Raw genomic sequence first — 8,084 nt, 5'->3', positions numbered from 1 at the left:
GGTTGGTAAGATTATCCTAGACCTACATTAGTTATTGCAAATAAGGGAAACCATGGGACCTATGTTTCTTTGGGTCTGGCTTACTACACTGAATATCATTTTTCCATCTTTCCATTTCCTACAAATGGGGCAGTGTCATTCTTTCTGATGGAGGCATAGAATTCTACTACACACACACACACACACACACACACACACATAATTTTTTTTCTTGATCCATTCATCTACTGAGGGGCATCTGGGTTGGTTCTATAATAAACATCGTTGTGCTGATAGTTTTAGTATGGTCTTGTTTGTGATCATTTTGATAAATGCTCAAAAGTGGAATTGCTGGGACATAGGGGAGCTCTATTTGTTGTCTTTTGAGGAAACTCCATATAGTTTCCCAAGGTGGTTGAACAAGTTTACACACCCACCAACAATGCAGTAGGGTTCCCTTCTGGCCACATCCCCTCCAGTATCTGTTATTAGAGTTCTTGATTATAGCCATTCTAACTGGAGTGAGGTGGAATCTCAATATTGTTTTGATTTGCATTTCTTTTATGGCTAGAGAAGTTGAACGTTTCTTCATGTGTCTATTGGCCATTCTTATTTCCTTTTCAGAGAAGTCTCTCTTTAATCTTTAGCCTACTTATTAATCAGGCCATTGTTTCTTTGAGGATTTGTTGTTAGGGGATTTCATTTTTTGAGTTCTAAGTATATTTTAGATATGAGACCATTATATGGCTAGTGAAGATCTTCTCTCAATCTGTGGGCTTTCTATTGATCTTGCTAGCTGTGCCTTTTGCCATGCAGAAGCTCTGCAGTTTCATACAATCCCATTTGTCCAACCTCAGAGAGCTAAGTTCAAAGAAATCTCAGAAAGCACCACAGTATAGAAGGAAATGGAAATCAATCTTTTTCCTCATGTTCATTTCAATTGTCAGTTGTGTTTTTGCAGACATGTCTATCAATACTTCTTTTTGTTTTAATGACAAATGAGGTTCTGGTGTACATATTATATTTAAGTTTTTCATGGAGCTGGGAAGTTGGCTCAGTAGTAGATTGAGACCTGGGTTCGATTTCTCAGCACCACATAGGCAGAAAAAAATCTGGAAGTGGCTCTGTAGATCAAGCGATAGGGCACTAGCCTTCAGCTGAAGAGCTGAGGGACAGCACCAAGGCCCAGAGTTCAGCCCCCATGACCGACCCCCTCCCCAAAAAAGTTTTTCATTCTATCTTTAAAATGATTGGAAGTTGAGCACTCATGGTTTACACCTGTAATCCTACCTACTCAACAGGGTGAAATCTAAGGATTATGATTCAAAGCCAGCAGGAAGTCTGGGAGACTCATAGCTCAAAGTAAGCACTAAAAAAGCCAGAAATAGAGCTGAGTCTCAAAATAGTAGAATGCTACACTTGAGCCAAAAAAAAAAAAAACAGCTCACAGATAGCACCCAGCCCCTAAGTTCAAACACAATGACTGACCAAAAATTACCTGGAAAATACTCTAGACAATATTATTTCAATGCATCACAATAAATATATCTAATAGTATACTTTGCTTTATCTTTTCAGTTCCAATATTGGTGCTCCAACAGCTTAAAGATTTTAAATGATTCCCCTAGCACGAAATTCCAGAACAGAAATCATTTTCTTAAGCGGCAAACATATTTTATAAGGTCCATATCTCCATATCCCTCCAAATTCTAGTGAGTGTCTTACGTTTCTCACTCTGTATTGCCATGGTAAGTAAAGATTGTATAGTTTATTTCAGTTCTATTTCTTCCTGCTGAATGACAACTTGTGAGTTTAACTGGCACCTTGTATATATTGCTTTTTTGTGCTATGTCATATTGATTTGTGTGTTCTCTTTCTATTGGTGCTGGTGGATGTTGAACACAGGGCTTGTTCTCAACAGCTTTTTCACTTGCAGCTGGCACTCTGCCAATTCAGGCAATTCCCCAGTCAGGAATTTTGCTAGAGGTATCAATAGGAGCTAGAGTCTCCCAGACTTGTCTGTGGGGACTAGTTTTGAACTTCAATTCTCAGATCTCAGCCTCTTGAGTAGCCAGGATTACAGGTATGAAGCATGGACGCCTATTCCATGTGCTTGTCTTAGCCAAGTGTAAGTATACTGTATCCTTGATGGCATGTTGTTATGGATGAATAAAGCATGGCAATCTATCTTAGGCCATCTTCTATCTCTCATCCTAGACTTGAAGTCACATGCAGCTGTGGGTAGAGATTTTCCTGGTAGTTCCTGAAATCCCTCTCAACCCAGAACCATGAGCAACCACACAGCAGTAACAGAGTTCATCCTACAGGGATTCTCAGAGCACCCTGAATACCACATCTTCTTGTTCTGCTGTTTCCTGTCCCTCTACTGTGTGGCCCTCACAGGCAATGTCCTCATCATCGTGGCCATCAGCTTCAACCCTGGCCTCCACACGCCCATGTACTTCTTCCTGTTCAATTTGGCCACCATGGACATTATTGGCACTTCCTCTATCATGCCTAAGACATTGGAGGGTCTGATGTTAGAGAAGAGCTCCATCTCCTTTGGAGGCTGCATGGCCCAGCTTTATTTTCTTACATGGGCTTTATCATCAGAGCTGCTGCTGCTCACAGTCATGGCCTATGACCGCTATGCAGCCATCTGCCACCCCCTGCATTACAGCACCATGATGAGCAAGGCCTTCTGCAGCGTACTTGCTGCTGGAGTGTGGGCACTCTGTGCCTTCAACACAGCCATCCACACAGGGCTGATGGTGCGACTGAACTTCTGTGGGCCCAATGTCATCACCCATTTCTTCTGTGAAATCCCTCCTCTGCTTCGTCTCTCCTGTAGCTCCACTTATGTGAACAGTGTTATGATCACCCTGGCTGATGCTTTTTATGGTGGGTTTGACTTCCTGATGATCATTGTGTCCTATGGCTTCATCATCTCCAGCATCCTGAAGATGCGATCTTCAGAGGGGAAGCAGAAAGCCTTCTCCACCTGCTCCTCCCATCTCATTGTGGTGTGCATGTACTGCGTGGCTGTGTTCTATGCCTACATAAGTCCCGTGTCCAGCTACAGTGCAGAGAAGAGCAAGTTAGTTGGAGTGCTATACTCCATGGTGAGCCCCACTCTCAACCCCCTCATCTACACTTTGAGGAACAAGGAGGTCAAAGCCGCCCTCAGGAAGGTTTTCCTCTTTTTCAGAAATTAATCTGTCTTGTGATGGGTGTGAATGTTGATAGGGGTGACATTGATCAGGATGCATTGCATTCATAAATTTCTTTGTTGAATGGAAATTCTGTTGTATATCTTAGTGATAATAAAATTTTACCAAAATAAATTGACATGTCTTTCCAGAATGTCTTCTTTTGGAAACCTCCATTTTTAGTTGGGATTGACCTTCCTGGTTAACGTCATGAAGTTTTCTGTGCTCTAATTAAATAAGCCTGCTTCTTCCATCTCAGCCAAAAGTTTGCTAGATGACCTCACAGTTTAGGACATCAGAGACTGGCTGAGGGAAGATTGATGTTGCTGTCAGACTCCAGGCTTCTGAGACAGAGGATCTGATGATCTGTAGGTGACACAGAGCTTTGGTGGCAGGGAAGTAAGTGTGTGTGTGTGTGTGTGTGTGTGTGTGTGTGTGATTGGCCATGTGTAAGGCTTACATCTATATCAAAATTCTATACTTTCTTTTGCCATGGAAAGCATTCAAGATACAAATCTGGATATCACACCTAGCATTAAATGCATGGGCTTGGAAAGTACTGAGGCTGGAGATGTCCTCATCACAGCATTTGGAAATCAGACTCATGAACAGCTTGCAGAGCCAGGTAGCAGTGGCTCACCCATGTAATCCTAGCTATTCAGGAGGCTAAATTCTGAGGAGCTCAGTTCAAAGCTTGCCTGGGTGGGAAAGTCCTTAAGACTCTTACCTCCAATTAACCACCAAAAAACCCCAGAAGGGAATTGTGTTTTAAGTGGTGGAAATCTAGCATTGTGCAAAAAAGAAAGCTCAGTGACAGATCCCCAACCCTCAGTTCAAGACTCAGGACTAGTACACACACACACACACACACTCACACACACACACACACACACACACACACACACACACAAAATAGCTTTTGGGTGACTCCAGGTGTCTGGGAAAATTTCTATTCTACCTGTTGTATGCAATTTTCAATCACCATCTCTAGAGGCTTTTAACTTCAAAAAATAGTTGCAGTTTGTAATACATGCTGTTACTTGTGGTTTTATCTGTTCTCTTCAAAACTCAAGGTGAAACACATTTTGGGGATTATTTCCTGACTTGAATGTAAAAAATTCAACACAGGTCCTCCTTGTGTGTGGTCAATGAACCTAGAATAGTCTGAGACTTCTCATACATTGACTTTGCACTCAGTGAGGATCTGGTCTGTCTCACTGCCCTGGAGTGGGGAACATGGATGTGATTGAGCTGTGATCAGATCTGTTAGGGAGGCAGTGCTGTCCTTTCATTGTTCCTGAACAAATACAGGTACACAAATCACCTGTAATAAAGACACATGTTGTGCTATTAGAAAACAGCACTGGAGTTTCTGCTCAGCCACAGGTGGGAGATGAGCCTGGGCCCCACCTTGGTGGGCCTTAGACCAACGCCCCACAAGGCTGTCCAAGGCTGTGACATCCTTGGGTGGCCGTGGGCATGTCAAGGCCTTCAGGGATGGAGGAATGGAGAAGGTGGGCGACCCTGAGAGCTCACCACCATTGTAGGCCCCAAAGCCAGCCAATCAAGTGTGGGCTGAGCTCCCTGCCTCTCGGGGACACCTCACCGGCCACAAAGACAGACAAAGGCCCTGATGGACCTGGAAGGTGAGCCAAGTGCGGACGCTGCGGATGGGAAGGTTGGCGGCCCTGGTCGGTTGCACTGGTGTTAGCTGGAAATGGTGGAGTGAAGGCCCCATGTGGCTGCAGAGCCCCTGGGACAGACTGGCCGCCATGGCCCCTGTGTATAACACGAACAGGCTGCTCTCAGCTCCAGCCTTTTAAAAGGCGACTCTTGGTCCACAAGGAATTCCAGATGTGAGAGTTGCCCACGCACGATAGAGGCAGAACGTCACATTGGCCACTGACAATTTGCTTGTAAAAACCATGGAAATGTCTTCTCGAAGTGACTATGAGTGGCTATGTCCATCCGCCTCTAGGCGGGAAGCTCGAGCCAGATTGGTCCGCGTTTGTTACGTGAGCAGGACGTAGAACAGAACGTGCGTGGGAAGGAAGAGGAGGGGACCCGCCCGGGGACCCGCCCACCCCGCCCAGACATCTGTTGATCTGTGCATCTCATCCCCTTGGCTATAAGCTGACTATGCTAAGCACCGATGATGTTCTAAAGTGCCTGGTGTATTTTTAAAGTAGGAATAGGAAAATGACTTGGAAGAGTTGGAAGAAATGAAAGGCTCTGGGATAGACGTTCCCACTTAGAAGACACTTGTTGTAAGGGGGAATCCAGCTGGTAAGATGTAGAGAAGCCACATTTTGAGAGGCTAAACTGGGTAACTTTATTAAAAGGCCCGCATCTACAAGCAGACTATTTTCACAAAGACCTGCAGCCCCAGGAAAACACTTAAAACAATTAGAAAACTGAGTCATGAGAGCAAGAGAGGAAAGAAAGAGCAGAAAAACAATTCTAACAACCCAGATCAACCCCGATGGTGAGCTGAAGTGTGTTGCCCTGATAACCGGAGTAGAGCCAGGAGACAGGACACAGCACACAAGGCCTGACATAATGGTCAGGCTGACCCTAAAATAGAGGCTGTGTCACAGGAAACTTGAGTCTCCCAAGTTTAAGGTGCAGGACTGACAAGTCCAGTAACCTATCATCCAAGTCCCCCCTCCTGTCTCTAGGAAGTCAGGCACGCCCAGCAACTAGTAGGTGGGACTAAACAACATGATATATTTACATATCCTCTCTGGGTCTAAACAACACGGTGTATCTGCAATTCAAAGGATGGCTTGTTTCACCTCTAGGCCTTTGAACCCCAATGAAGAGCCCCCATCACCTGGTTAGGCATCAGGATGGCTGTGAGAACCAGGTGACTTACTTAGACCTTGTCTTTCCCTTAATTCAATAGAACCATTGTTACATGTGTGTGGTTTATTCAACACTAGTTTGTATATAGTGGACAATTAAGTCCTTACTTGGAACATCTGGTTCTCTAGATGTTAGAAGTATACACATATGTTAAAAGTAGAGGCATTGAACAATTCATTGTGTAGAAATTGTTTTGCTAAAATTCATAATGAAATTTTGTCTTCTGGAAGTAGACTGATGAAACCACTTCTCTGAGCAGTATAAGTGGTGTTTGTAGTGGCTCAGGGAGGGAGGAGAAGAAGGGCTGATAGTTTTCTACCAATGGGTTTGTGGTGAAGCGAGATTGACCATATGTCTGTACATTTTGTTTTCTTTTTTTCTGTATAGAAAGTATATAAAGGATAGATGAGTCTTAAATTACAACATCTAGTCTGTCTAAATGTTAAAGAATCTGTCTAAATGTTAAAGAGGTTGCTAGTCACAAACATAGAGTTAGTAGACTACCACATTGAGTATATTTTGTGTTAAAATTTATTTTTAAAAACCTTTAAACATTTAAGAAGTAAAATTATTAAAAATCCCCCTGATCACTGGGTTGATGGAGATGGGAAGGATTCTGAGCCAGAATCTTCCTTTCAAATTAGAGCTTTGGTTGAATGTGTGTGGTTTATCTGGGGCTACTAGTGTGTGCACTGGGAAAGTTACATCCTTATTAGAAGCATCTGTCCAGATGCCTAAATGTTCATAACCTAGTAAAAGTAAAGGGCTAACATATGAATTCTCTTGAAGTATTCTTTGTGGTTGCATTTGTGGAAGGAATTGTTGATGTTTTGGAGACTCTACTGTTGCTGGGTTGTGGCAAGGGTGGTTTGGGAGGAAGTGTGTGAAGACTAGGCTGTCTATGCCTGTTCAGGAGGTTCAGGTTGTCTAGACTTTGCTCTTTGTGTGCAATTTAGTAATTTGCTAAGTATTAATGGGTAAGTCCCAAAGCCAAAAGAAAGAAGTAGAAAAGAATCCCTACAAAAATGTCCTTTAGTTAATTTTAGGCAAAACTGTCTTCTGGTAGTGAACTGAATATTAAGTCCTTATCTTGGAGCTAGTGTCTGTGGTGATGGAGAGGAAGAAGAGGAAGGTGAGGGAAGGGCTCTTGGCCAGTATCTGTCCATCTGCAAGCCAGATTTCAGTTAGAGCCATAAGTCTGCATGTGCATTGTTGGTGAAATACCTGTATTTGTGTGAAAGTGCATTATTTTACCACATCTGTCTTGTGATTATCACTGTTGCATTGGTTCACCCTTTGTCCTTTGTCTCACCATTTCTGTGATTCCCCTTCTCATCCTCAAATCAGACAAACTTAGATACAATGGTACCAAAATAAAAACCAGTGGCAACAGGGATGAAAAAGAAAAACAAAAGAGAAAAGAAATAACTTTACAGTACATTAAGAAAAAAAATCTGTTTCCATCTTGTAGTTCATTTCAGTTAGCATCATTTTATTAGATTATATGTACATAGCTATTGAGCTATTGTGATCCTCTGCTAGAACTATTCTAGACGTATACTAATTATTACAAATGAGGAAAACATGGCAGCCTATATTTCTTTGGATCTGGCTTGCTTCACTTTATATGATTTTTTCCCAAGTCTTTCCATTTCCTTACAAATAGGATGATGTCGTTCTTCCTGATGGCAGCACAGAATTCCATTGTGTATATATACAACATTTTCTTAATCCATTCATCTACTGAGGGGCATTTGGGTTGATTTCATATCTTGGCTATGGTAAATAGTGCTACAAAGAACATGATTGTGCTGGTAGCTTTAGTGTGGCCTTGTTTGTGGTCATTTAGGTAAATACCCAGGAGTGAGACTGCTGGATAATAGGGAAACTCTTCATTTAGCCTTTTGAGGAACCTCCATACTGCTTTTCAGAGTGGTTGAACAAGTTTATATTCTTACCAACAGTGTAGTAGGCCCCACTAAATGTTATTATTAGTTTTCTTGATAATGACCATTCTAACTGGGATGAGGT

At 42.6% G+C, this 8,084-nt stretch overlaps 1 pseudogene; it reads left to right on the top strand.

Moving 5' to 3' along the window:
- The first annotated feature begins 2,208 nt into the window (after positions 1–2,208).
- On the top strand, positions 2,209–3,194 carry LOC122122347 (annotated as a pseudogene).
- Positions 3,195–8,084: the final 4,890 nt, after the last annotated feature.

The sequence above is a fragment of the Dipodomys spectabilis genome, unplaced genomic scaffold (assembly GCF_019054845.1).
Source record: "Dipodomys spectabilis isolate Male_0828 unplaced genomic scaffold, ASM1905484v1 ptg000207l, whole genome shotgun sequence".
Classification (NCBI taxonomy): domain Eukaryota; kingdom Metazoa; phylum Chordata; class Mammalia; order Rodentia; family Heteromyidae; genus Dipodomys; species Dipodomys spectabilis.
Note: the sequence above shows the minus strand (reverse complement) of the source record. Positions and strands in the feature narration are given on the sequence as shown.